Source organism: Pinus tabuliformis, chromosome 9 (genome assembly GCF_031772625.1).
Source record: "Pinus tabuliformis cultivar Carrire ecotype Pingquan chromosome 9, CPIR1, whole genome shotgun sequence".
Classification (NCBI taxonomy): Eukaryota; Viridiplantae; Streptophyta; class Pinopsida; order Pinales; family Pinaceae; genus Pinus; species Pinus tabuliformis.
Window position 1 is genome coordinate 706,976,074 of NC_142307.1, and position 5,859 is coordinate 706,981,932.

At 41.6% G+C, this 5,859-nt stretch overlaps 1 pseudogene; it reads right to left on the reverse strand.

Moving 5' to 3' along the window:
* Nucleotides 1–5,026: 5,026 nt before the first annotated feature.
* Nucleotides 5,027–5,470, reverse strand: LOC149150649 (putative inactive patatin-like protein 9 pseudogene; annotated as a pseudogene).
* Nucleotides 5,471–5,859: the final 389 nt, after the last annotated feature.

A 5,859-nucleotide genomic window follows, 5' to 3' on the forward strand; every position in this document is an offset into this window, starting at 1 on the left:
TAATTATATTTAATTTTTAAATAATATCAAAAAAATGTTGTTAATCAAGCTAATGTTATAGTGTTTAGGAAAAATGATTGGAACTTTTCCTATTTAAATTTAGTTGAACTTCTTTGTTGAAAATAAATGATTTTTGTTTTAGGGGTAGTTTAATCAGTGATCGATAGAGTAGTTCAATTGCTAAAGTAAATAATGAATATGTAGTAACTAAGAATTCTTAGTTTCAAAAATCCCGGTACAATGGTAAACCTTAGATTGGATGTGAAATTGAGTAAACTACAAGTATATATCCATCTTAAATATGGATTTAACATGAGCATAGTAAGATCCAATTTCTTGAGGTGTAATTTTTTTTATGAGCTGACATTCTTTAAATGTTTTGTATAGTTATTTAACTTTTTTATTTTTATTTTTTTTTAGATTCTTTTAACAAATCTATTGGGGTCTACACGAGCAAAATTTCATCTATGATGAGGGAAGGACGGGCTTACACATCATAGTGGATTGTAGAATGAGCCTCTAGGCTCAATGAGATGGGAATTTAAACAAAACCCAACAAATAAAAACTGTGAAGTGAAAAAGTGGCAATGAATCCGTGGAATAAATAATTAAACTCTATTCACCAACTGTTTTCCATTAGTTGCAGCATCCAATATCAAAGCCAAAGTCGGGAATGAAAAAGATTTTATGGAATTTAATGAAGTGCATGCATCTTCCGTCAATCGATATATATGGTTTCTTACAATGGATATATTAAACAACCATTTCAAAGAGAAATCTCGAATAGGGAAAAAGTTTTCAAGGGATGTAAGTCTTATTTCTTCAACAACCGTAGAGAAATCCCCTCCCGGTGCAACCCTATCCTGTAACAATTGTCTAATCCTTTTTTAGAACACCCATGGTATTCACAAGTTGCTTTATTGTGATAGTGATGGATAATGGTGTGATAGCATTGTATGGATGGAGTGGGTTTTTTTAAACCAATTTGAAAACGATCATTATCTCATCATTGTGTCATGATTGAGGGAGTGGCTTATGTTTTGAAAGGAGCCATTGATGGAGTGGGTCCTTCTTAAAGGAATCTGAAGAGGAGTTGGCAACTACTGAAGTGTTTTCATAATAATTTAGCTTTCTCTCAATTATTTAATTCTCTAACAATATACAATTTTATTGACCAAACAATATTTTATTATTTAAATTGATTTTAAAATAAATTAAAATTTCAAAAACAAAATTTTAAAATACTAAGAATTTTGATACCCGAAAATCAAAAGTAAGAAGATTCCACTCATTGGAATTTTGGTCTTGAAAATACTGAGGTTTCATTCATTTAAACAAATTAAAAGATCTCTTTTTATTATCAACCTAGCCTATCTTTTGAAAATTCAAATGATCTCCCACACCCCACTCCACCCACACCCATGCCCCCCTCCCCATCGTCCTCCACCTCCTCCCCATGCTCACCCCCGTCCTCCGCCTCCTCCCTAACCCCCCGCTCACCTCCCTCATTCTCCATCTCACCCCCTCGGCCTCCTCCCCAACCTCCTCCCCCCCGTCCTCACCCCTCTCTTCCTTTTTCTCCTCCCACACCTCCTCCCCCCATGCCATGCCTCTACCTCCCCCTCTGGCTCCCGCTCCTCCCACTCCTCCCCCTCGACCTCTTTCCCCTCACATTTTTTTTCCTCCCCCTCCTCGCTCTCTCCTCCCTCTCCGCGTCTTCCACACAATCCCTCGTCACCTCCCCATCCTCCCCCTCCTCCTCCTCTATTTCCTCCTCTACCTTCCCATCCATCCCCACCCCTTCCTCTACCTCTTCCCCCTCTGTCTCTTCTACATATTCCCCCTCCTACCCCTCCTCCTCACCTACATCCTTTGCCTCCTCCCCTTCAGCCTTCTCCTATCCCCCCTCACCCTCCCTTCCTCCCCCACCTCTACCTCTACCTCTCCTCCCTGCCTCCACCTCTACCTCTCCCCCCATGTCCTCTCCTTCCCTCCCCTACTTCCTACTTCTCCTTTTCCTCCTCTCCCTCCCCCTCACCCTCTTCCCTCTCCAGATCCTCCCCTTCAACCTCTTCCTCCTCTCCATCATTCACCTCTGCCTTTTACCCCTCCTCTCTTGCTGCCTCCCACTCGTCCTGGCCCCCTCCTACTCCTCCTATCCCCCCTCTGCCTCTTCTGCATCTTCCGCCTCCTCACCCTCACCCTTTTCCTTGCCTTGCTCTATGTGACCCCCTTCCTAATCCTCCTCACTTGCCCCCCCACCTCCTCCTCCCCTGCCTCCCCCTCCTCCCCTAGCTCCTCTGCCTCCCCCTCCTCCTCCTACAACCCCCCATGCCTCTTCCACTTCCTCACCCTCCTCCCCCTTTCCCTACTCCTCCTCTACCTCCACCTCCCCCCACTCCTCATTATCCTCCTCCTCCTCCTCACTCCCCTTCCTCCTCCTCATCACCGCCATGTCCACCACCCCCTCCTCCTTCCTCGTACTGCCCTCACCTCCCTCCACAATCACCTCCCCCTCCTCCACCTCTGCCTCTCCTCCACTGCTCCACCACCTCTTCCTTAACCTCCTCCCATCTTGCCCCGCTTTCACCTTCACCTCTCCTCCTCCCCTTGTCCCCCACCTCCTCCTTCACCTCCTCCCCTCCTTCCCCACCTCCACCTTCACCTCTCCTCCTGCCCCCCTCCTCACCCTCCCTCCTCTCCCTTTGCCTCCTCCCTCACCCCCTATTCCTCCTCCTCCTCCTCCCCCTCCGCCTCTTGCCCCTCCCCCTTCCTTCTCCCCCTCCTCCTCCTCTCTATGCTTATCCTCTTACTCTACCTCCTCCACCTCCGCTCCCTTTGCCTCCCTCTTCCTCCACCACTTCCACCTCCTCTCCCTCCCTTTTCCTCCTCCCCCACCTCTCCCTTTGCCTCTCCCCCTACCTCCCCCCCTTCCCCTCCTCCCCCCCCCCCCCCCTCCCCCTCCACCTCTTCACCCTCCTCTCTCGCCGCCTCCCAGTCATCCTCCCCTTCCTCTACCTCCTCCTCTACCTCTTCCTCCTTAGCTTCCTCCCTCGCTTCTGCCTCCTCCTCCTCCTGTGCCTCCTCCCCCTTGGCCTCCTCTCCCCCTCAACCTCTGCCTATTTCCTCCTCCTCCACCACCTCATCCTCTCCTCCTCCTCATCCTCCTAAGAAAAAAATAAAAAAAATTAATTACATATCATTTCATTGCCTTTATTTATACTAGTTAGGATACTTACATATTTTCATATTATTTTACAGTGAATGATAATTCAGTTATCAATACTTGAATGTTAATCCAACAAATAATCTACATAAAAAAATGCAATATAAATAATTAATTATATGTTCTCAAATGCAATTGCAAATAGCTTCCTCGACATTGGAGCAAATCAGGTTAGAGTGCCCCAAACACAAAATTACAAAAACATTCTACGTATGACCAATACCTTCCCGGTTAAGATGTATTTCTGATCTAATTACAATTGATCACCATTATACCAGAACAGATCGGTCTTTCGAAATTGTAACCATTCAACTTTTCTTGTTATTTGTGTTTAAATCTCAAAAGAAAATTTAATTTCCTAATGATGGGTGAGGAGACAAATATTGATATGAAATGTGTGAACAAAAGTATAATGGGGTAGTAAAAGTATAAATAAATGCTATCCATAGTTGCCAAAAAATAATTATAAACAATACTTTCAAACAAGTGATCAGCATTTCAAATGTGAGAACAAAATTATCCATAAATGCTATTCATAGATCCGGAAGGAATTATCCATAAATGTTATCTATCACAACAAGAAATAATAGGGAGAAGATGTTAGAGAACCGGCTTAATTTTCTTGTGGATGAGAGATTACATGTCCTCCTCACATATTGAATCCCGTACACTGAGATTTATGTATATTTATAGGCTCACGATGTACAACAAGATTTAACTTCCAGTATTACGGAGAGATTTAGTCGAAGTTAAGTGAGTTTATTTGTACGAAAAGATTTATACACTCAAGCTATAAAGCAAAGGGAAATATTTGTATTATAAGATTTGGTAGGGCTGATATATGTATTACAACAATAATTTGAAATGTAGCTTAATAATATTACAGATCTTGTAATTAGCTTTGAAATTTATAAAACTAAATTTAATAAATAGTCAAAGTGAAAATTGTAATTAAGTTTTTAGGTAAATTTATGGAAAAATTGGGTTTGGGAGTCAATCAACTAATGAAATAGTCCGATTAAGTTGATAGAAATAAAAACAACTTTTAATTCGACAAGCAAAAATAAAGCAGTTAAACGTGATGGATTGATTAAACTAGCATGAAACCAATAAAAATTTAATTGAAGAAAGATAGAGAATAATACAATTTATAAAAATTTAATTGAAGAAAGATAGAGAATAATACAAAGTACGATAAGTACCTAAAAACTGATTAAACTGCAAAGTAATTCAATTATTAAACTAGATTAAACCAGATTCATCGCAAATTCATGCAACCATTGTGGGGAAAATATTGAATGAGAATGCAACTATTGAGGGGAAAGTATTACATACGTGTAGCTCCAATTTGTCTCGTGAAAGATTTGTATCATACTAAAGTCTTGTCTCTCCTCTTTTTTCCATTGAGCTCATCTAAGAAATCAACATTAACATCCTCCTCCTGCAACGTAGGATGACATGAACACGGTACCAAGAAATAAACACGCGATCAAATTGACAGAAAATAATGATATATAGATGGAATTCGATGCCGCAAAGCTTAAAATGATACCATATAAATGGAATTCGATGCCGCAGAGCTTAAAATGATACAATATAAATGGAATTCAATGCCACAGAGCTTAAAATGATACCATATAAATGGAATTCGATGCCATCCATGCATACGGTCATTGATAAACATACATGCGTTGCTTTCTGTCACCAAAAGCCATGCTAACTACATGATCCACAATATCTGAGATTTCTTCACTCACAATATTCATAATCGGCCTTGCCCATTCCACTATTCCCCAATTTTTATGGACAATCAATTGCTCCCGCTCCCAGGGACAACACCAAGATATCATCCACCCCATTAACAGACGCAAAGTCAACCTTATTATTCAACACATGAGTAATGGCCGCTACTGTGGGATTGTTCATCACAAACCCTCCATCTATTCCCACAATTGTTGTTTTCCCGTCCACGGACTTAACGGGAATAGGCATCTCAAATCCTGGAGAGCACATGGTCGCATGACAGACTTCCCACATAATGAAATTGTAATTCTGCATGTGCTTTGCACTTGCCTCTGCGAACAGGAACGGTGAACCGCTGCATAAATCGTAGCAGGGTATCAGAATCAGGTTCACTGTGTCTCTCAATGTTAATAGTCGCCCATTGCTACTTCTAAATAGACCCTGCATATTGATGCAGCCACTGCCTTGAGCCTCAGGATTAACCTGCCCAGTAACCCACATGATGATGGCATTTTAGTATTAACATGTGTTTCGCCTTTTCTATAATGAAATACATTGTCTCTTGGACCGTGTAAAGAGCTCTGTTGTTTTCACCCTTTGTAACCAAGGCACTCCTCTCCCACTTCCTTCAACGACTATATTCCCTTCCCAGGCCCCTTTGAAAGTTTCATAGACTCCAAGGTTTCATGGTTTCCATTATATAAATGCAAGTGGCCATTATCAGAGTGCAACTCGGAGTTTTCATAGTTTCCCTAATATAAAAGCAAATGGCCATTATTCAAGTCCGATAAATTGCTTTCTTGTAATATGCTGCTTTTGTCAGAGAATATGCTTTTGTGCGGAGATTATAACACACGCCCATTACTTGTCATAAATTCGTTTGAACTTTG